The sequence below is a fragment of the Vicugna pacos genome, chromosome 25, assembly GCF_048564905.1.
Source record: "Vicugna pacos chromosome 25, VicPac4, whole genome shotgun sequence".
NCBI lineage: Eukaryota > Metazoa > Chordata > Mammalia > Artiodactyla > Camelidae > Vicugna > Vicugna pacos.
The window spans coordinates 6,506,404-6,531,216 of NC_133011.1; the positions used below are offsets into that span (position 1 = coordinate 6,506,404).

Genomic DNA, 24,813 nt, shown 5'->3' on the forward strand with positions numbered 1-24,813 from the left:
AAGCTCTGGTTGCTTCCCCTCCCAATGTCCTCCTCCCTCTGGCTAGTTGGACTCAATGCTGTTCCTAAAGAAACACTAGACTCTTGCCAGTCTATTGATACTGGGTAAACCTTGCCCTCCCTTTCTTCAGGTTTTTACTTGATGATTCCAGGCAAAAAGACCTTTATGATCTCAAGTCGGCAGCCCTTCGAGCTGAAAGCCATGGATTTCTCAACCCTTGTGATATTTATAAAGTCAACATACTTCAAAATGATTAAGATGGCAAATTTTATGTTACGTATTTTTTACTACCATGGAAAAAAACAACCTAGGTGTTCAAAAGTCAGGATTTGGAGTCTTTCTACTCCATGTATTAAACCTTCCCTGAGAGGGGGAAGGTGTAGCTCAGTGGTAGACTGCAGACCTAGCATGCATCAGGTCCTGAGTTCAATCCTCAGTCCTTCCATTTAAAAAATAAAATAAATAAGCCTAATTACCTCCACTCCCCCGCAAAATAAACTTTCCCTAAGAACAGTGCCTATAGAAAAAGTTAAGTATAGAAGCAAAAATAATTGAAAACTGAAACTATATAATTGACCTGATATACTCGCCTAAGTGAATTCACATTAATTACAATGAAATTTTAAATATTTAACCTAACCTATAAGCCCTGGCCTAGGCTTCTAATTCTGTGCTGAATCACTCTTCCAGCTACCTGGATCGCTTTCAGAGTTTTTGACGTGTCCGACTTCTCCCAGACTGGGGGCATACAGTTCCCTCTGCCTACAGCAGTCTCCCCGACACACTCAATTCCTCAGAACAGCCTTTCTGATTCCCCTAGACAAGGGGAGTGTTCGTCCTATTAGACACTCCTTCAGCAATCTGTATTTCTACATGATGAAATAATTTACTGTGTAAATAGCTGCTTCACATTTTTTCCCTTCCTAATCTATGAGCTCCAGGAGGGGCCAAATCTATCCTGTTTACTACTACACCTCCATTTCCTCTCTTAACACTTTATGCATAATAGCTAATGAATAAATAGTTACTGAATGAATGCATCAGTGACTAAGTTAGTAGGTGGCTTTGTAGTTCTTGGATCATACCAGGGGTTGAATTGCACAATGTCTAAGATCCATTCTAAGTCTAAAATTACATGTTTCTATGATTCTATTCCCATGCCAGTAAGGGCCATTAATCACCAACCTAGCCCATATGTGTAACAGTGTAAATTTAGGTTCATGTAAAGTTTATGTTATACAGATGTTCTCACCAGTACTTGCCTTTCCAGATGCTTGGATGATGCCATGACTACAAATAGAGTGGGAGACAAGTGCAGGACTGAGATGCTCAGCCAGACCGCCAGGTAGAGCCCACCTCTGTGAGAGCAGTAATGGAGATCCAAAGAGTGAAGTGACCCCAGTCACGACCTCTTCCTATTAGGAAGTGGTGATTTGTTCAACTGTCAGAGTTTGTGGCAGATTTTAGGCTTTTGTTGATCACAGTAAACTAAGCATCGAAAACAGCACCTTTCTGAAATAGAGTAGTTATTCAATAAATACTTGGTGGCAAATGAATGAAAAGCCTGCTGCTAATGAACATGCACACGTAGCCCATCCAAATATGTTTGTAGCTGGCGTGTCAGAATTCACAGCCTCGCCCTACCACCCACTAAGGATGTATGACCCCTGAGTCTCCAGAAACTAACTCAGTTTTTTAAACTGAAGTATAGTTGGTTTACAATGTTGTCCTAGTTTCATAGTGATTCAGTTATACTTACAGTATATACATATTTTTCTGGTTATTTTCCATTTTATGTTATTACAGGACACTGAATGTAGTCCCCTGTGCTGTACACTAGGACCTTGCTGTTCATCTATTTTATAAATAGTGTATCTGTTAATACCAAACTCCTAATTTATCCCTCCTGCTTCTTTCCCTCTTGGTAACCATAAGTTTGTTTTTTATGTCTGTGAGTCTCTTCCTATTTTGTAAATAAGTTCATTTGTATCATTTTTTAAGTTTCTACATATAAATAATATTATATGATACTTATTTTTCTGTCTGTCTTATTTCACTTAGTATGGTAATCTCCAGGTCCATCTATGTTGCTGCAAATGGCATTATTTCATTATTTTTTAAGGCTGAGTAGTATTCCACTGTATACATATACCAAATCTTCTTTACACAGTCATCTGTTGATGGACATTTAGGTTGCTTCCATGTCTTGGCTATTGTAAATAGTGCTGCTATGAACATTGCGGGGCATGTATTTTTTCAAATTGGAGTCTTCTCCGGATGGAAACTAACTGTTGATGCCCTGACCCAAGTGAAATTGCTTCAGTCAACTGTGCTGAGCCAATTGTAAAATCTCTCCGGGTAAGAATCACAGCAATATTGCCAGTTATCAAGCTGAAAGGGACTTAAAGCCTTCGTGTGTGATATCTGTGCCTGGTGAACTTCAGAAGTAGGGAGTCTCCTACTGAGCTTTTCAAAACAGGTCACTTGTTGCTACAAAAGAATCAGAGTGGAGTGGCCGAGGCGGGAAGGGTGCTGGGAGATTAAATGGCCCAGCACACGCTCAAAGTCTATCCTTTAAAGTGGCCTTAACTGAAGTCTCATTTTAGAGAGTAATTCCTAAGTGGAGTAACAATACTCTCTGAGGAGCTAGTTGGGAGAGGGCTGGCAACAGGCTTTTTTTTTTTTTTCACACAGCTTGAGTAACTAGAGAAACCAAGTGCAAATTCTAACACTCACAATATTACATGGACCATAGCCAATTCTTCATGGATTTGATTCCATAAAAATGAATTTTGGCAGCTCAGGACAATAAGATATTGCTTCCTTGCTCTTAAAGGAAACGATTTCTAGGGAAATCTCCTTTCCTTTCCTCACTAGCCTCCTTAAATTTCAATCTCTGTGAACAAGGAAGAAATGCCTACATAGATCTGTGTTGAACCTTCGGGGGGTGGCCACAGGTTTGTTAATTTCGTTATTCCAATGTGGCGACAATGAGCAACCTTGTTCGAGGGTGAAAAGCCCAGGTGTTCTGAGATGTGTTGATCCATAACAGTAACTACCTAGCATCCTGGGGCTGGTGCTGGCAACTGGATACATTCCGGAAGGCTGCTTGGAGACGCCATAATCCAGGTCCTAATCCAGAGGGTACTGCCACGCTCTGAGGATGCAAGCGAGCCTAGGAAGACCAGCTGATTTCACCGGAGAACAAGAGATGCTTCTTGGGGAAGAAAGTTGAGGTCTTAGGACATGGTCTAGACGCATATAAAACATAAAATGAGATCCTAAAGGCCAGAAGAGATGCAAAAAGGAATAAGAAAAACAGTCAGATCAAACTGCTCTGTAATCGACCACCAGGGGTAAAAAAAGAAATGGCTTAATTATAAGAGGATAAGGAAAAGTTCCTGGAACCCAGGGAAGTCTCACAGAAGAACAGGTGCAATATCTCAGAGGCAGAATCTGACATGGTCCTTCCAGAGACGGACAGAACCCAGGTAACCACTGAAAGTCTAAGCCATGAGGAACAAGGCCATGGTGAAAGCAATCAGAGTTGCCCTGAGAAGGTCAGCAGTGCTGTGTTAAGCAGTTACAGAAAATCTGGACAGATTTGAGAAGGAAAGGTGAAACAACCAGAGAAGAACACTCAAGAGCATGACTTGTGAGTTTCGAGGTGTACAACCATTGTAAGTAGAGATAAAGATTAATGCCTATGAAAGACTCACAAACAAACGTATGGCTACCAAAAGAGAATGGGGGTGGGGAAGGGATAGCTTAGGAGTTTGGGATTAGCAGATACAAACTACTATATATAAAATAGATAAACAACAATGTCCTCCTGTATAGCACAGGGAATCACCTTCAATATCTTGTAATAGCTATAATGAAAATAATATGAAAACGAATACACATACGTAAAACTGAATCACTATGCTGTACACCAGAAACTAAAACAACATTGTAAATCAACTATACTTCAATAAAAATAAACATAAAAAAGATATTACTTAAACTCTAAGAGAACCTGCCCTAGAAATTCATGGACTTGGACTCTAAGGAAAGACACTGATCTAAGAGATGACCCATAGCGAAGGGAAGCCAGGCAGAACAACGATAAAGCAAAATCAAGCCCATCTTCAAGGCTTGTTTAATGGTTGGGAGAGCGTCTCCTGTCACTGCTCTGCTTACAGCCCTCTCAATGCTCTCACTTCACTTCCACAACTCTAGACCACACAGAGCTAACCTACCAAAGGCCCTGCATACAGGGAATTTTCTCTTTCTCCACTGGCTTCAGTGGGAAGTGGTAGCCTGGTTGAGTGTCCTCTGCAGACTCAAACATTCCCTCAGATGAGTTTTTCCAAGATCTGGAGAAGAAATTAGAAATACTATTTGGCTACTGTCCCAAGCTGCACCCGCCAACAGTCTTTATCGGTAATAAATGTCATAGTTTGTTACTCCATCTTTTCCTTTATTTCTCTACTGGTTAGAATCTCAGGCAGAGAAGAGCATGATGCATGGGGATCCAGGTTTGTTTGAGAAGTGTGTTAAAAACTCACGTGAAGCTCTTACCCCAGTGCCTCGGCATATTACAAGTGCTCAAAAACTCTGACAACGGTTGCTAATGACCTCCTGAGCAGAAGCACTCCACGTGCCATGGTCCCAAACCTTTTGCATGTTTCTTACTGCTTGTTGCTTTGTTTTCTAATCATCTGTATGTGTATTGCTAGGGATTTTAAGTGTCTGGAGGTCAGGGATCACGTCTTAGTCAGCTTTGTGTTATCTGAAGCACCAGCATAATGACTTGCATGAAGAGGGTGCTAAATGAATAATTACTTTAAAAATAAACAAACAAAGGGAAATTCAGTGTTTACTAGTAACTATTAAACCTAGATTTGTAGATTTAAATAACCTTACAAAATTAGTCAGTAATTCTCTTGATTCTCAATGGAGTTTCTTCCCTCCACCAAAAAAAAAATCTGAAGAAGTAGAGAAAGTGCAGTTTAACACATGGGTCATCCAATCACTGAAAATAAAGACAAATCCCAGTGAAACTGACATTGCTGTTTTCCTCAGAGAAACTTAGAGCACTTTATTGTCAACATAGCACCCAGGCTCGCAGCACTCCTGAGAGTAACCGTGGGGCCCTTCATGGCTCCCTCAATACTCTATATGCAATGCATTTTCTGCTTTGAGACCTTTCCTTCAGGGCTGGAAACCATGTAGATGCTTAATAAATATTATGAAAAGTAATAATATTTAAAGGGTGGGGGAGGGATAAATCAGGAGTTTGGGATTAGCAGATACACATTACTACATATAAAATATAGAAACAACAAGGACCTACTTTGTAGCACAGGGAACTACATTCGATTTCTTGTAATAACATATAATAGCAAAGAATCTGAAAAGAAAAAAAATATATATGTATATTTATGTATAACTGTACTGCTTTGCTCTACACCTGAAATAAACATTGTAAATCAACTACACTTCAATAAAAATTAAAATTTAAAAAAGCATGGGATCAATTTCTTGAAAAAGCAATAATATTTATTTGAGGTCCCACAGTGAAGCCAAGAAACTGAGGCTAGGCAAGGATACCCAATCTGCAGTCTCCCTCAGCAAACAGGAGAGCTTTGCGACAACACTTTCACTGTACCAGGCAGTCAACAGTATTTTCTAAGCGTTGCCCAGACAGGCAAGCAGAAAGAAGGAATACCACAAACTGGAGAAAGAATTTTAAAAAATGCTGAAGAAGATATGGTTTACAGTCTCCAGTTGCTCTCTTATCAGAATGAAACAGAAAATCTTCCAAAAATAACAATATATACCATTCAATACATCCAGGGGTATAAAGCCTCTTGGCTGAACATCACTATAATATTACACAGTGACGAGTTCTCAGGATCAGAGTACACGGAGAATTCGACCTTCATTTGACTTTTATTCATCAGATAAGTGTGGTTCCAAGCTTTTTAGTGGGGCAAATATGGCTTTACAGCTGTGTAATCTGGGATTTCATCTTCTTTTAGCCTCAACATCACTATCTGTAATTGGGGGTGAAAATAGTCTTAACATAATAAGAGTGTTGTGAGGATTAAATAAAATAATTCAAATAAAATGCTTGGCACAGTACCTGTCGTATAGGAAGCTCTCAAAATTGCTATTATTATGATTTATCTTCTTTTTGCATGTGTCATAAGTCTGAATTTGGAGAACCTGGTTTATTTTAATTTTTGCCTCTGGTTATAAAAGTAATAGATATTAATTGCAGAAATTTTAATAAATGTAGCACAATATAATTGGGAAATAAATCTTACACATAATTCTACCATCTACAGATTTTAAAAAAAGAGTTTCACAATAAATTTCCAATTTCCAATTTCTAAGGTGGTGAGTCATCCTGTTTTGTTTGTGCAAAGTATCTGGTATGTAGTAGCTGCTTATTGAGTGAATGTTGGAAGATCTCATGGTCAGGAACATGTATATGACAATATAGCTATATTTATTTGTAAGTAAAAGAAAATTTTCCTAAAGGATGAGCTCTGGGCACCTTTCAAAGGAAAAAGTTTACCCAGAATCAATAGAAGAACAAAATTAAAACACAGATTCCCCAGGTTATGTGTAGGCCTCCCCCTAAGTCATTCTACCTGCATGTTTGTTGTAAGTTTGATGCTATAGTTGCTCTGGATAAACCATAAAAATTTGCTCTCCTCTGTGTGATGATTCTTGGGTCCCTATTCTTTTCCTTTCACTCAAATTCCTTCACACAGAGAGACTGAAAACTACACAAAAGCAGGCATTTGTATCTTCTCTTTTGGTGATTCTCTATTATCTCCTAGTCCCAGACTTTGTACTCCACAGTCACATCCTAAATTTCATGACTGAGTCAGCACCCATTCCAGATCCCTGACTTATCCCAACCAGGAAGGGATGATTTATGGAAACCAAAACAAAATTTTTGGTCCAGTTTCACTTCCATTTAATTCCATCTAAAAAAAAAAAAGTAGGGGACGGCCTAGTTGACCACAAGTCATTCCTACTTAATCTCTTGCATCATGTCAAGACCATCTGTTGAGTAACTGAGCTGCTGAGCAATGCGCCAGGTTGGGTCCACAAAACTCTGGGTCATGGACCCTATCTGCTATTCTGCAGCAACCTCGTTTATGATCCAGTGAGCATTTGGAAAGCCTTTGGAGCCCCATTACTGGGCTCAAATCCAGGGTGCACTGGCTTTTCCCCTGTACAAATGGACTGAACCCTCCAAGCGTACTTCTTCTTGTACCTGGCACACAGCAAATATTAAATAAATTACCATGACTAGTACTAGTAGAAGTAATAATCAGATCAAACTTAGTGACTGGTGGCCTAAGCAATGTCCCCAGCCAAACATCAGTACAAGTAATCAAAGGTTACTTGGGTATGATCTTAACCTCTACACGTTACCTAGCTAATCGTTCATTCACCGGGTCACCAACAAATCTTTCGAAATACTGATGATACTCAGATCACCACAGTAAGAACTACAGGGAACTGGGGGATGAATAAAACACACATCTTGCCTTAATAGTTTCATAATGCCGTAATGGAAGGCTCAAAGGCTCAAAATCCCGGATTCCATTAGGACATGTCTTTTTTGAAATGGATAGCGCTATTAGTTCCACATGACAATACATATAAAACACAATCTAAAACTGTAGTAATCAGGGAAATGGGCTCCCTTCCACCCCTGCAGTTAGTGGTCAATTTCCAACTTATTAGGGTCGTAAAGTTGTTCTCAGAAAACTGAATGCCCAACGTGTTAAAAGCATACATATGCCATAAAAAAGGACATAATCAACATTGTTATTAAGTGTGTTAAGAACAGACAGACTCAGCACTGCCACATCAAAAGGGGTTTTTACATTTTTTTTCCTCAGTGGGAGGAGAAGAGAAACTAGGAACATAAAGCCATTGCTCGATATACATTTAAATATGAAATGCAGAAACCGAGAGTCCAAGACACACAAACACACACTGAGGACCTCGTAAGAACATCAGGCTCTGATCTTGCAGCGGGCTTCCAGGTCAGACTGACGTGACCTCAAACTCTATCACTCACAAGCTTCTTGAATGAGAATAAATTCCTGAAGTTCTCTGAGCCTTTTTTCACCTGTACCACGGAAGAGATGCAATGAAGAATGCACGACACCAGGTGTATATATGGAAAATGCCCACAGTGGCCCCATGGCATGTCATTAGTGTTCAAAAAAAGTAGCTCTTGCATTAATGCTTTTATCATTAGTGGTCATTTTTCAAAAACTGACTCAGGATGACTGCCCACTTTATATACGATACCCTTAGGTCAGAGCAGACATGCCTGAGGGTTTCATCTTAGACAGAAGGACAGCAGTGTTGCCACGGTGCCCTGTGCATGAGTCCCCACTGCTGTCTTGATGGTGGCCTGGGCTCCACGGGTTTTGATTTGGTTTCACGTCTGACTTCAAGTGTCTTTTTCCCCCTTGTGTGAACACGCCTACCTGCTTGCAAATCAACTTCTAGGTTCCTAACAAACTCTGTCTGAACTTTTTCCTTGAACAGGTCCTGCCTGGACTCCCCCTCTGCCCTGTGTCTCAGGAGAAATGGCTGTGGAAGGTTCTGGTGAGATTCATGTTTCTGTCCACCGGGGTTCCCGTGTTGTTGAGTATGTCTTGACTGCCAGTTTATATCTGAATCGAGACTCGCTAACACAGGCGTCTGCCCACGTGTAACCTCCTGCTTCATCTCTTTGCACTCAGGGCCCCCAATTCAAAGCAGAAGGAAGTAGAGGGAGGAACATGGCCTAATCGGCAGTTCCTGCTTAGACCAACTGACTCGCACTGTTTGCTTTGGAAGGGAAAGGACTTGAATGGCTTTCCCCACTGTTTGCATGAACCTACACAGCATCTGAGCCATCCAGTTTCATCCCAGAGTGAGGGCTAATGGATATTAAAATTACATGGGTCAGGGCTCAAATACAAGCGCAGTTCTCTCAGCTTGACTGAAATCAAGTATTTACTTTGAGACCAAAAGTACAAATTGTGGGCTGTTGAATCAGCTGGAGTTCTCAAAATAGAATTTGACCTGAATGGAGATAATTCCATGAAAACACTACTGGAAACCGAAATGCTTATCTAATCTGTAAGTCTGGCAACATGCACAGCTTCACTGATCACTGGTACTGGTGAAAGAGTCTTAATTTTTTATGTCTAGAGGAAATTAAGCCAAGAAAAAGAGCACCATATAGTTCAGAGGAAAGATGTTCATACATTTTATATTTCAGATGATTCCATTTGAGCACTTGGAAAATTAAAGGGCCTTTAGCCAAAAACAGCTCTCTGTCACTCGGCTATGTGGAGCTTAACTTAAGCTTTGGCCTTATCTAACCTCTCAGAAATACACTAACCAGAGACTCTGCGTGAGAGTTCCAGAACCAGCATATGCCTACGAGGGGTTAGAGGGGAACCGAAGTGAAGAAAGGCAATTTAGTCGTAATGGAGACTATAATGGTCATAGATACCAAGTCAGAGGAGGGCCGTTCCAGATTGTCAAAAAGAGCTGCAGGCTTGCCGGCACTGAAAGACCATTCCCGGTACAGGCAGGAAAGAGCTCTTGTAATTCCTGGTAACAGTGAGAAATGGGATTCCTCCTGGGACCTTTAAAAGCCCACCTTCCTAACAGTTAAAGGCACACAGTTCCAGTGAGAAGGAGAGCAGCTATGACTCTGCAGAAAACTATGGGTATTCTTTGCCTTATTAACAGAGTCCCCAGACTGAGTATTATTAGAGTGGGTTTTTCAAACAGGCAACTAGCTGGGAAGTGTGGCTTCAAGAATACCTAGGATGCTTTCCCATCATCTCCAGCCTGCCTATGCACACTTACACTGGCCGAATGTTTGTGTGTGTGGATTCTCCATCCGGGGGCTCAAGGCCTGAAATTATATCCTGCTTGAATTCGGTGTCCTTGTCTAATTGAAATGGGAAACTGACCCTTAAAAGGGGGCTCTCATTGACCTTTGTCAGTCATTTACACCTCAATGGGAAGGACACCATTAGCTGTTTTTGAAAGAGCTAGTGTGAGTCATGGATGGAGAAGCTGGAGTTTAGGATCATTGGTCACTGAAGTTCAAATGTTTAACTATGAGTTGGGGAGAGAAAGGGGCACAAAAAGGGGAGGCTGATAGATACAAAACATAACCTTCTGAATGATGCTGACAAAGACCAGAGTAGGCACAGCACTTGGTTTGAGACCAAAAAAAAAAAAAAAAAAATCCCACAATTCAAAAAAAAACTGCAAACCTCTAAACTACAAAGGAAATATGAACATATGTGCATATGTATACATATACATGTATATGTTTGTATATATGTGTGTCTACATGTATATGTGTGTACGTGCATATACAGATCAAGAGAGACATATATAGACATATGCATCAATCCTCATTATTCTCAGAATTCATATTTTCTAATTCACCTCCTCACTAAAATTTCTTTATAATCCCAAAATCAGGACCTGTGACTCTTGCGTAGTTATTTGTGGACATGGGCGAAGGAGCCAAAATTTGAGTTACTCCACACACACTTTCCCAGCTGAGATCAGACAAGGCGATGCTCGGCTTTCTGGTTTCAGTTCTCATATTGTCATACCATAAACAAGAGTCCTTTTTGCTATCTCCTTAGTGCCAGGTTTCTTGAGTTTTTGTGCTTTTTTGGGGTGATTTCCCTGTTTAAAATGGCCTAATGCTGGAGTCCTGGCAAGTGTTCCTAAACACAAGATGGCTGGGATGTGCCTTATGGAGAAAATGTTCATTAGATAAGTGTTTAGGCATGAGTTGGCTGGGAATTCAATGTCAATGAATCCACAATAGATATTAAGTAAGGTGTCTTTAAACAGAAACACACATAAGAAAAGCTTATGTACTGACCGATTGTTGAAAACGTTACGACCAGAGGCTTGCAGGCACCTAACTTTATATTTCCCATAGGAGCAATGGGTCAGTACTCACCAACTGTGTGTTCACAGAAAAATGTAAAGAACCAGACTACTGCAAATGATAAGAATTGACTGTATCTACATTTTTATTTGGAAATAGTTTAAAAGACTCACAAGAAGTTGCAAACATAGGAGAGTTTCTGTGTATGCTTCATTCAGCTGTCTCAAATGAAATGCCTTGTTTTCAAAACCGAGACATTAATGTGGGTATAATACTGTCAACTCAAGTACAGACCTTATTCAGATATCACCAGTTTTTATGTGTACTTTTTTATAGAGAGGGTTCTATGGAATTTTATGATGTGTAGATTCATGTAACCATCACCACAGTCAGTGTGCAGAACCATTCCATCATCACAAGGAAAATCCCTCACATTACCACTTAATCATCACACCCTCCCCCAACCCTAACCCCTAACCCCTAGCATTCACTGATCTGTTCTCCATCACTAGACTTGTATTATTGGAAAGGTTATATAAATGAAACGGTACAATGTGTAACCCTCTGAGATCAGCTTTTCCCTCCGCCTAATGTCCTTGATGTCCATCCAAGCTGTTGAGTCTATCAGTGGTTCATTTCTTTTTATTGTTGAGTAGTATTCCACTGTATGGTGCACTTCAGTCTGTGTTATTCATTCACCCACTGGAGTAACCACTTAGGTTGTTTCAGCTTTGGGCTATTACCTATCAAATCGCTCACTGCATCTTTTAAGATTTGCTTAACATTTGCTTAAATCCCATACCCAGTATCATGGGAAAAATCTGTATTTCTCCCTAGGGATGGTTGAGGGTTAAGGTGTGACTGAGCACTTAAATTTCAACTAACTGCCTGTATCTCCAAGATTCTGCTTACCTTTTGTTAAACTCCTAATCTCCATTCTGCTTTTCATTTTCTTGTGTACTCATTTTCTTCATTTAACATTGCCCTACTCGGCACTGCAATGGCCTTTTTCTCTCCAAAGTATTACCTTCCCACTGAAGGCTATATGTGAGGGACCTTGGCTGAAGGTTCCAGGAAATGGAAGGGGATTATATCACTATGAATTGGCAACAAGGTACACATCCCTAGTCCTAAATGTCCTTGGGTCATTCCTTCATGGAGGATGTTGAATGGTCAAGCAGGCTCTCTGATTTCTTCTCTATCTAAGCATGTCTTTTTCCCCTTCTCAGAAATGAACAATGTCTTTGGACATGCAGGTGGCGACAGGAAGTGGGGGATGTTCAGAAGGCAGTCAGATCTGATGGACACATATTAGGTACTCAATAACCCTTAACTGAATACAATACCATTTGGAACTCACAAGAGGGCTGGAGATACAACAGGAACTAGGGGTTGCAAACATGATCAGTTTTTATCCAAGAATCTTTTTGTCCCCAAATTACATTACAATCCATCCATTCTTTCCACACGCCTCTACAAAATCCCTCTCCCCTTTGTCCTATTAGCAGAATATTTGATAATGTAACCTGAAATACTTAGAAGTCACTCAAGCATCTGTAATTTAATTACTTGTATTATTTTTATATAACTGTACATATCTATACATTTGCAGTTTAAAATACTGCATTGAAGAAAACTGTTCTTGAACTTTTGTTCTAATCTTATCTCCTCTTGAAGTCATTTCTCTATATTAAAAATCCTCTAATTAGCTGTGAGAATGCACACAAGACATGCATGACACCAGTGGTACATGGGACATGTGTGCCACTGATGTGCTTTTATTAACTGTTCCGACCACACCCACCCTCCTCCAGACCGTTTCCTTCTTCCTTGCCCCATCCCTTCTGCAGCTAATTAATACTTAGCGCAGAGGTCCAGTGCTACCACAACACACTTAGGGATTCTTCCCACCTTGAAAGGAGAGAGGCCCATTAGGATTTAGTCAAGGCCAAGGGAAACAAACCTCACTGTGGCAGGTCCTTAAGGATCTATAGACCGAGACAAAAGTGGAGGAACTTGCATTAGAAAAGAACGCCTCTAGTCTCTCCGAATTTTCAACACCCTTCTGGAATGAACCACTATGCATGAGTCATTTCACCTCTGAGGGCCTCTGTTACCTCATTTCTAAGAGAGGATGGGAATACACGGATGGCTCAGAAAACTGAGGTCTTTGGAGCCTCTTCAGGATCACATTGGATGGGCAGGAAGGCCAAGCTGGGTACCATCTAGATCTTTCTAGATACCACACTCCCCTCTGCTATCTCACCTCCCATGCTAACTGGAATAGATGCCCTGTCCCACGCTTGACTTATTGTAAATCTAGGGAAGACTCTATTTGAACAAAGGGTTTCACAGTTGAGATTAGGATGAGAATCAATGGATCTGTATGCCCATTTCCAGCTAAAAATTTCTATGACATCATAATATGCTATTTTTAATTCCCTGTAACAAGCTACAATACAAAATAATCTGAAAATATATATGTATATGTATGTATATATGTAACTGAATCGCTTTGCTAAATGCCTGAAACTAACATTGTGTATCAATTACACTTCAGTAAAACACTAAAATTAAAAAAAAAAAATCCTCTAACACAAAACAGCAGGACATTTCCCAGCTATGTGTCCTGTCCAGGATACCTAGGCACTTGACACCTTTGTTTCAGCAAGTGCTGGGATTAACTATTTATAATTCTTCTTCTTTCTCACTCTTCCTTGGATAGATCATCTAGAATAGGGATACGAAATAGAGTTTACATTTCAAAAGGAAACAAAACAAAACTGAAAACAACAACAACAACAAAAATCTTTTAACAGTTTTGTTACCCAATAGTTGGAGTCAACAGTAAAAGGGATTTTAGATAGAACTGTGTATTAACCAGAAGTTTCCACTTCCTTCAAAATCATACCTCAAAGTCTTTATCTACTGCTTAACTAAACTCTCCAGCACTGGTATTTTTACATCTTCCATGCAGGTTGAGAATGGCTTCTGGGATAAGGAATAGCTATTGTGCACCTGTTAATCCTTTCAAAGGTGTTTACCTGAATGACGCTTTCTTTCAAGACATTTCAGGGAGCTGTGAGGGAGATCACATTGAGCAAGCGGAAGTTCCTTCCCTCGGCCCCTCCACCTCTTCTGTGGACAGAGTGCTCTGGAGCCTCCACCATCCCAGCTGAAGGGAGCGACAGCTCCTGGCAAAGGAGAAGAGAAAGCCAGTCTCTGCTCCAGGAGTTCTGGGTGACGCTGCCTCCAGGTGCCCCCAGCAGGAGAGAACACACTGCCTGCGGGTCCAGGGCCTCTCTAACCATCTCACTGACCCTCAGGGATTGGAAATCAACAGCAATTTGGATTCTTGGGGGATGCTTGGCCTGATCATTGAGAGAAAAGAAGGGCTGTTGATTCTTCCCCTTTTGGGGGGAGAAACAAGCCAGGAACCACAAATTTCTCTTTTTCCTCCCACTTTACAAGCCCACTCCTTACCCACATTAACTCCAGAAATGCTTGTTTGACTCTAGAAAAGGAACTCCTTACACAATGTTCACACACTCATTAAATTTATTGTGAATTTTATTTGATTACAACTTGAATTTTTCTTTACTTTTGCTCAATCTCCACTGCTGTGGATACACGTCTATTTAGTACTTTTAAAAAATAAGAATATGAAGACAGTAAAAAGTAATCCAAACGTTAATTAAAAGTACATATAAAATAAGAAGACTCTTGTTTCACAATTTAAGCAAAAAAGTTTTGAAAATTTCATACCCAGTATTAGTGAGTTAATTTTAAAACAAAGCAAAGGAGATAAAATGCGCTGAAAAAAAGAAGTTAATAAAACCTACTAAACTCTTTGGTAATTGTCTTCGGGGAAGGGTGGGTAGACTTCGGGTCAATTTTTTTTTCCCTTTCTTGCTGTTTCTCCATTTTTCACTTTTTCTTTAATGAGCATGTGTTTCCAAAGTTTCTGCCTCCCATTTGCTCAGTAAGTAATGACACACATGTGCCCTTTTGACTCTCTTGCAATGTTTTGGAATCGCCCCCGGGTTCCTCCAAAGCCTGGTTTCTTACTGTCGCTGGGAGAACGTGGGAAGACCATGATTCGGATGACAGTCCAACCTGACACTTCTGTAGTTAAGGAAGAGGATGAGTGAGAGCCTGAGTAACAGTCACTGAAGATGGAGAAAAGTGATTCAGAAATGCAGCAAGATAGCTTCTCTCCCTCACTTCTCTAAATGCCCCTCCACATTTGAGCTTCAATTAACATCACCGCGCTTTCCCCTGAGGGGACGGCGCTGCTGAGGTCAGCCCTGTGCTTTCCAAGTCTTTGAAACCCCAAGTCAAATCCTTACTCTGAGAGTCTATACTGTTTAACAGAATCCAGAGGCCTTTGGGGTCCAAATACATTTGCTTTATTGCCCATTTTCTGCCACTCCCGTTGCCTTCTGCCTTCTCTTACTAAAGAAAATATTTCATCCCTGTATCTCTAAGGAAAAAAAAAATTAGAAAGATACAGACAAGAGCTCTAAGGTCAGCTTCAGTGATTCACTGCTGCATTCACTGTGTTATGTCTCAGAACTGGGCATAAATACAAAAGATGGCTCATGCCTTCGGTAAGATCAAGGTCTAAAAGGCAGACAGATAGGAAGAGGAGTCACAATATCCTCTAGAAAGTGACACACGGAGAAACATAAAGGCTTTTTAAGCAGATGAAAGATCAGATCAGGTATCATGCTGTTTTAGAGCTAGGGGGGAAAAAAGCTGAGAATTTGGTGTGCCATCTTGCAGTTCAAGACACTGAGCCCCAGAGAGGTTAAGTGATTTGCCCAGTGTCACACAGCTTGTGAAGGGTAGAGCTGAATCTAGAACACTCTTCACTCTCTACTCCATCTCGTGGTCTCTTCCCAAAGGGAACTGGCTGATCACAGTGCTATGAGTTAAGCTCCATCCTCCGGAGGAAGACTTTAACATTCAAGGATAAAGGTTACCTGTTTATGAGACAGTGGAAAGGTTGCATTTCCAAAACCAGTGCTGTGTTTGAGACGGAAGGGAGTAGGATTTGAGAAAAGAATGAAAAGTGGGTTCAGCAGGACAGAGGTCCTATTCTTGCAATGTCTCCTGCCCCTCGACCCCCTTCCACTTTCTGTCTAAATGACCTTGACCCTTTCCAGGCCCCTCACCTTTCTCCGTGCCCCTGCTCTCTCCCTCCTCTTCTTCATCCTTCTGCCTCACTCTTCTTCCTCTCCTTTGTTTTGGCCCTAAACAGTGAACAGATAGGGTAAGAATTAAGTACTGAGGAGGTGGTTAGAATTATCGAGAGGAAACTCAAAATATCATAGGCTCCTTTATTTTCCCATTAAATTAACCTTCTTACCAATCTGCCACCATGCAGTGGGAGCCCCAGCCATACCGGGGAAAACCCTTGATCAACGTGGCTGAATCCCTAAGGCTGAGCGTTTGATGGTCAGTTGCCCTGATCCTCCCACCAGCGATGAAAGGCCCTCCGAACACTAAGCAGATGGGAATTCCAGCTTCTTCCGAGCCATCTAGGTGGGGTGAGTGGAGAGAAACAAAGCACTTGGAAGTCAGCCACTCCCCGCCCGTCAGGCTCGGGCTGCCGGGCCTTGGCAAAGCAATGCCAGAGGGAGGCTGAGGCCGCTGCCCCCCATCCCAGAGCCAGGCTGGGCTTCGGGAAGAAAGGCAGCGCCGGCCTTATCCCTCCGCCCTTTTGAACTTGTTCGGCCGCCAGCAGGAAGGCCGCCCGGGGATCAGGGCACTGCGCGAGGGGAGAAGTGACGCTCCTTGGGAGGGAGTAGCTCTGTCCCTGCGTGATGTATCGGCCTGCGGAAGCCAATCTCACTTGCAGATAAAGCGCATTTGTTTTGTCCGGCAAGAAGCTGACAAGAGGAGGTTTGCTGGCGGGATGGTTTCCGGCCTATTCATCCTTCTTCTGGTAAAACCACCTCTTAGGGGAAGGCGTCTACGTTGCTTCCTTTCCTCTGGGGCTGCTGGGCACCTGCTGGCTGGGGGGCCTTCGTCTGACTCCGAACAGCCTCGGCCCCGCTGGGACCTCTCCCCACAACCACCTGAGCCACACAAGGCTTCGAGCAGCAGGCCTGTTGACAGGGAGCAAATGACTGATGAGACAAGAGGATCTCAGCCCCTTCCAGGAAGATGAAAGCAGCGTGGGGCTCAAATCCAGCAGTGGCGGTGTCTGCGTGGCAGGCAGCCTTGGTGGGCTCTGCTAGAGGGTGGGGAAGGAATGCGCCAGAGAAAGGGACTGGAGGAGGGGCGCCCACGGGGTGGGAGGGCCACCGCTCTGGGTCTTGCCAGCCAGCCAGCAACTTTCAAAGGCTCCGGATCTGCGGGAACATTGGCTCTAGACTTTTAATGTTCTGATTGAATGCTTAAAGCATTAACTATTACCTGCGCCTGCATTTAACCAGACGGCCTGATCAACACGTCACTCTTTCGTACACTATCCTGTTCCATTTCTACTTTATATAAGTTTACGTTTGAGGATCACTTACTTCATCATTTAGTGATTCTGTAAATATAGTTGGCCAGAGCTTCCCAAAGCTTTGGAATGTGAGGATCCCGGTTTGACATCAAAAAGGGAGCAAATTGGGAGAAAACTGAGAGGCCTTTTTTTGTTGAAACAAAAAGAGGTTGACTGACTGGTGAATTGGGATCCTTAAGAGTTCTTGGTGAATTTATCTAAGTACCGTGATTAATACCAGGAACCCAGGGAGAGCTTAATAAATGGTTGACAAAGGTGATGAAATCAGCTTCCTTCCACAAAGCTCAAAATCGAAAGGAAAGGGGGATGTATTCATTCCCTGTGGCTGCGATAACAAATTACCACAAACTGAGTGGTTTAAAACAAAAGAAATGGGTTCTGTCACAGTTCTGAAGGCTGGAAGTCTAAAACGAAGGTGCCGGTACAGGATTGGCTCTTTCTGAACTCTGAGGGAAAGTCCGTTCCAGGTCTCTCTCCCAGTTTCTGCTGGATGCCAGCAACCATCGGAATTCCGCGGCTTGTGGATACATCACCCCAAGCTCCGCCTGTGTCTTCATGTGGTTCTCCTTGTTGTTCGTGTCTTTACTTCTCCTGCTTCTTAAAAGGACACTTCTCGTGGGACTTAGGGCCCAACCAGATAATCCAGGATAGTAACGTCTTAAGATCCTTAACTTAATTACATCCGCAAAAATCCTCTTTGCAAATAAGGTCACAGCCCCAGGTTCTAGGGGTCGGGATGGGGACTCAGCTTTGGGGAGACTGCCTTTCGGTCCACTACAGGGAGTTTTGGAGAGTGTGGCCCATTTTAACTGGGCAAGGTCCTTGTTTGCCACCACTCTATCACCTACAACTCAAACAAGTCCCCCAACTGGGAGAGACCTGGACAACAATCAGATGAAGGCAGCCCTTCCAGAGCCCCGCCATCAGTCCCCCTGCCTCCGGGACCAGGTGGCTTAAGTGCAAGTGATTCCAGCTTTTACCAACTTGACAGAAGCGCCACAAGAGAAGGGACCATGCCTCAGGTCCAGCAATGTGTCCCCAAATCCTAGCCTGACGCATAGTAGGAACTCTGTACTTTTTAATAAACAGGTGATTCAATACAAAAAGAAATCTCACCACTACCCTTGCTTGTCCAAACATTTCAGGTCACTTTTGGGTCCATTTATGAGGCAAACTTAGAGCCTCTAAGTGACCGCAGAGTCAGGATACCACACAGGCAAGCCCTGCGAGTTTGCAGGAAATAAGACAAATTCTCAAAAATTATGGCTATTGTCTTCAGGACATCAGACCACTGGGAAATGACAAAGAGTTTTGGCACACATACTATGCCCTCAAAGTTAGCCCAATCTGCCTACCATCAGGGCCAGTTTAAAGGACCCTATACACAATGAAATACCTGCTTACGTCTCTGGCCCAAACAAGAAGTTGACAGATTTTCTAGAACCTTCTGGAGAGTTTCTAAGCTGAAAGACAATAGGGATGGCAGAAAGACTTACTCTTCCTTCTTAGTCTAGTAGCTACTAATCACAGGTGGCTATTGAATAGCATTTGAAATATGACTAGTCTGAATTGATACATAATATAAATAAAAAACGCACACCAGGACCTAGAGAATATTACACTGAATGAAATAAGTTAGGCAGGAAAAGACAAATATTATATGATATCACATATATGTGGAATCTAAAAGATAATACAAATGAATGTATATGCAAAATAGAAACAGACTCATGGATATAGAAAACACACTAGTGGTTGCCAAAGGGGAGAGGGAAGTAGAGAGGAGCACATTAGGGATATGAGATTAAGAGATAAAAACTACTATATATAAAATAGATAAGCTACAAGGATATATTTTATAGCAAAGAGAATTATAGTCATTATCTTATGTTAACTTTTAATGGAGTATAATCTGTAAAAATACTGGGTCACTGTGTTGTACACCTGAAGCTAATAGAATGTTGTGAACCAACTATACTTCAATTAAAATAGACCATTATGTATAAAAAAATGCACACCAGATTTTTAAAGTTTAATATTCAACTTAAATGTCCATTGACAGATCACTGGATAAAGAAGTTGTGGTATATTTACACAGTGGAATACTACTCTGCCATAAAAAAGAATAAAATAATGCCATTTGCAGCAACATGGATGGACCTGGAGGATGTTATTCTAAGTAAAGTAAGCCAGAAAGAGGGAAAAAAAATACCATATGATATTACTTATATGTGGAATCTAAAAAAAAAAAAGACACCATGAACTCATCTACAAAACAGAAACAGACTTGCAGACTTGGTAAACAATCTTATGGTTACTGAGGAAAGGGGTTAGGAAGAGATAAATTTTAGAGTTTGAGATTACAAATGTTAGCCACTATATATAAAAATAATTTTAAAAAGTTTCTTCTGTATAGCACAGGGAACCATGTTCAATATCTTATAATAACCTCTAATGAAAAAATATGTAAATGAATATATGCATGTATATGCATGACTGGGCTATTACACTGTACACCAGAGACTGACACATTGTAACTGACTGTACTTCAATTAAAAAATAAATTTTAAAAATGCACACCAGATTCTTAAAGTTTAATATGAAAAGAAGAATGTAAAATATCTCACTAATAAATAATTTTCATCTTAATTACAGGTTGAAATGGTAATATTTTTGATAGAGTTAGTTAAGTAAAATGTATTATTAAAAATCATGTCACCTGCTTCTATTTACTTTTTTTAACGTGGCTATTAGAAAATTTGGAATTACATATGTGGCTTGCATTTGTAGCTTGCATTGTATTTCTGCTGGAGAGTTCTGGTCTAGAGCACTGTGAATTTTGAGGCTGGGACAAGGCTCGCTGGGAAATTGCCAACTCTAATGTAAGCCCAGTTCCCTTCACCCGCTCCAGCACGGCTCTAGGAGAGGAACTTGTCTCTCCCCTTGCAGCAATCAATGCAGATCAACGCAGAAAGCTCCCAACTATCTTTGCCTTCACTCTCACTGTCTATCATTGTTCATGAAACTACATCAGATATCTTTCTAAAGCACAATTCCAACTATACTTTAAAAACTGTCTTGCCCCATATCAGAAGAGAAGAAGGTCTTAAATTAGTCTGGTGGATAAGGCTTTGACAACCTGTCTTCAGTACTCACTGCTGGGCATCCAAAGCAGGTCATGCTGAACTACTCATTTTTCCCTGAATAATGATGGTCAACACATTAAGAATTTACTGTGTGCTGGTGATTCACTTAATCATCACAAGCAACTCTGTGGGGGAAGATGCTATTATTCTTCCCATTTCACAGAAAAAGCAATTGAAGTATTAAGAAGGTAAGTAACAGTCATGGTGATGTAAGTTGTAAGCGGCAGAACTGGAATTTAAACCAAGCAATCTACTCCAGAGTCTTTTTAACCACTACACTCTTCTCCTATGATTTTGCCTAGCCTGTTCCCTCTGCTCTTTCTCAACTTGTCAATCCAGTACACACGTATGCATGCTTTAATACCCAGATCAACTAGCACATCCCATATGAAAACCTTATCACTCCGACAGGAAATTACTTTCTCCTCCCAGCAAACATGCATCGCATTCCTTTATTATTACACTCAAGTTGGATTCTACTGCCTTTCTTAGATCTAGATAACATTGGTTCATAAGTCCAGGTTTTTTCAGGCAGTGGGAATCCAAAACCTTTTCCTAGTATTTCTAGGCAAGAACACATTCATGCTCACAATCAGCTCAGCCTCTGGGCCCCTGCTACTGTGTGTATTGTCTTTGTTCTTGAAAGCCCTGACCTAAATAGGAAACAAGTCTGTGTCTCCAATTTTTACAAAACTGTCTCTCCCTTAAAGCATTCATCCTTAGAGCAACTTACTGAATATATGAGCATCACAGTGAGGAATTACTTTGCACTATTCTAAAAAACAAATGACAATTTTGTAATCTTTTTTTCCTGTTCTTAGAATTTATTTCAGATAGCAAAGGGCTACTTATAGTCCCCTCACTCTATGTAGTATCTAGCCTTTTGCAATCTTGTTGGTGTCCCTTTCCTCCCCCTTCCATGCTTAGCCCTCTATTCTCTCACCTCAATCTCTTCCCCACTGCCCAGTACCACTTTTTTGAAGAAAGAATTCACATTTTCTCATGCAGAAGAGCTTTTGTTTGTTGTTTTCCATTTAGGATATCTTCTACCTAAAGGAACTTAAAAGTAATTTGTCAAATGCAGTTCATTCTCTCAGGGAAATTTGGGTAACAGCTGTTAAAACACTAAAAATTTCACTGCACTAGAGAATTATTTCCTTACACATCTGCCTCCCATGCCCTGTTTGACAGTATGTCTCCAGAACCAAAGTAGATGTCCAGTAAATATTTGCTGTTGAATGAATTAGTGATAGTTAGAGGTATCCTCCTAGACAGCCAGGTGCCCTCTTAATAAATGCAAAACTACAGTTCTTGTGATCTCTGGTTCTACAGAGAGCAGAATTCTCACTCTACAGGAAATCTTTCTTTAAAATCAAGAAGAGTTAAGTTCACACGTGGTTCCTGAGCTCTTTAGGGCTTCTTTGACCCAGGTGGGGATGAGAACCACATTGCTCAGGAAGTGCACTGCCCGAATCATGATCATCTTTGCCTCAAACTCAAAGGCTGTAATTCCTGAGGTCAGCAAATGTTAATGAAAACTAGTTTGTGTGGATTCATCTTAATAGCCAAAACATTTGCTTCTGTTGAGAATATTTACACAGATTTCTTCAAAGATACATTTACTATGAGATGTTTATAAATACAGAAAGTTACAAAGAATGATACAACTAAAATTCATTGAACCACCATCTGGATTTTTTTAATATTATTATTTTTGCCAGACTTGATCCAATTTTTTTCAAAGGTGATAAAGCATTACAGATAGAGCTGAACCTTTATTGTAGCTTCATCTAATTATAACTGTGATGATAAAAATTACTACTTGCCCTTCTTTTCCATGTTTTCTACTTTGACAGTAACGTTATGCATGTGTTTTATACACATATAGTGGTATAATGCTAAATGTGTTTTTATTGTAATTTTTCATTCAAGTTTATGCTTTCAAGATGTATCTGTATTACATATGTAGTCTTAGTTCATCCTTTTTAACTGCTGTATAATAAATATTTGGCTATATGACTATAATAAGTTTTATATATCCATTCTCCCAGTGTTGGACATTTAGATTGTTTACATGATGTTCCTACTACAAACAGCATTGTATATATTTGTGTATGTCTGTGTACATGTAAAATGTTTTTGCCCAAGTTATGTACACAATTTCTTTACTATCTGTATATCAGGATTTTTTCCCCTTAAAATGCATTACAAATGTCTTCAAGCTCATGGTATCAGTTTTAACTTTGTTTACTGTTTCTTTTGTTTTATAGAAATTTGATGCATACTTAATGTGTAATTTTTTAACACATCTTAACTTTCTTTTATAGTTTGGGCCTGTTGTGCCATATTCACAAAATCCTTCCCTACCTTCAACATCATAAAGATATCAGCCTATATTTTCATCTAAAAGTTATGAATTTTACTTTTCACGTTTAGCGAATGTGGAATTTATTTTTGTGTATGCTCTGTGGTTAGGATGCAGTTTTTTCCCATATACAGATCAATTGCCAGCACCATTTATGACGTAATGCTCCCTCATTCACAGTGCTTTAATGTCATCTCTGTCATATAACCAAGTTCCCAGAATGTGGCTGTTTCTAGTTCTTTAATTTGGTCTACTGGCCTGGTGAGTCCACTCTCCTTTTTCTTCTTCCTGCCTATTCTCGAAGTTTTAATTTTTTTAATAGACTTTATTTTTAGAATGTTTTAGATCTACAGAAGAATTAAGCAAAGAGTATGAAGAGAAGCCATGTTACTCACCCGCTGATACATCCAGTTTCCCCTATTATTAAAATTTATATTAGTATGCCACATTTGTTACAATTAATAAACAATATTGGTACTTCACTGATACATTACTATTGATACATTATAATAATGTATAAATAATACATTATTATTATTATAAAAACCATAATTTATTCAGGTTATCTTAGTTTCTTTAATTTATCAAATTTATTTTTTATTATGGATATTGTTATAGCAGAATATAAAAATTAAATGATAAAAGTTTCTCCTAAGAGTACAATTTAACTTCATCTCAAAAAAGTTCATCTATTTTTTTTAAAACTATACATACTCGGGTAAAAAAAGGCTCTTTGACTTAAACTTACGACTTCAGAATTAAACTCTAGAAATAAATGCTATGGCCATCTAAAAGTTTATATTGACAAATTGCATATATTTTCTAATTATAATGTGATATTTGTACACAGAATAACTATATATACACTCCATTTACATTGCTGATATATAATAGTTACCCAAACTGTCTTGAGAAATGAGGTTTAATGTAGATTCAAACTAAGTAGAAGATCAGTTTCAATTACAACGTTTCTTTCGCAACTAATAAGAGATAATCCAAACATTTGCTAAATATAGAAAAAGTCCCATGCTTCATGGTGTGTTCTGGGAGTTCCACTGTATTTTAGTGAGAGATGTTGACCACGAAGGAGCTCACTGCTGTGCTCACTGGTACAGCTGGAGGAACTCTGGTCCAAAGGAGGGGACTGCCCTCCACCCACTGGCCTCCGTGCAGCTCAGGTGGGGATCTGGCTGAGTGAGTGAGCGCAGCCTGGCAGTCTGGGAGGCCTGAGTGGAGGGGAGGGAACAGCACAGCTTTAATACGAGGGCCCACTCCTGGGAAAGAGGCCATCAGGACTCGGTGCTCAGTCCCCTGGCTGGTTTGGAAAAGCCCCTTGTGATGTGCTGATTCTCATGACCTCTTCCAGGAACTTTAGCACTTTTAGCATCTCCACCATCTCTTCTTGTACAGACTGTAAAGATCTCTCTTTCTTCAGTTCTTGGACAAGAAAATTGATTTCCTTCCTCAAACTCAGGTTGACTGTCATCAACTTCCTGTAAGTGTCAGCAAGGCTGGGTATATTTGCTGGCTCCTTCTCTAGCCTGGCGTTCTTTAAGGTTGTCTCCATCTTGGCACACTCCTGTTTAGCCACACAAAGCTTGTCGATGAGGTGGCACTTCTCCCTGATCTGTGCAGCCAGTGCTTTTGCCAGTTGCTCTTCATGTCTTCCATTAACTTGACTTCTAACAGACTGAGTAAGTCTGAAAGTAAGACACCCACCAATAAACTGAGGACAGGCAGACTCAACGCTGTCTCCCAGTGGAGGCTCTGGAACATGAGCTGAGAACACAGGCCACTGGGCAGCAGCAAAACCAGGACCACACTCAGCGTCCTAAGG

The 24,813-nt window shown here is 40.6% G+C and overlaps 1 long non-coding RNA gene across 1 annotated transcript in view; it reads left to right on the plus strand.

The window, feature by feature from the left end:
* The first annotated feature begins 23,156 nt into the window (after window positions 1-23,156).
* LOC140689102 (uncharacterized) overlaps window positions 23,157-24,813 on the plus strand; it is a 35,056-nt gene continuing 33,399 nt past the window's right edge. Inside the window, exon 1 of the long non-coding RNA XR_012063977.1 lies at window positions 23,157-23,237. This is a non-coding gene — a long non-coding RNA (uncharacterized lncRNA). The remainder of the gene's footprint in view (window positions 23,238-24,813) is intronic.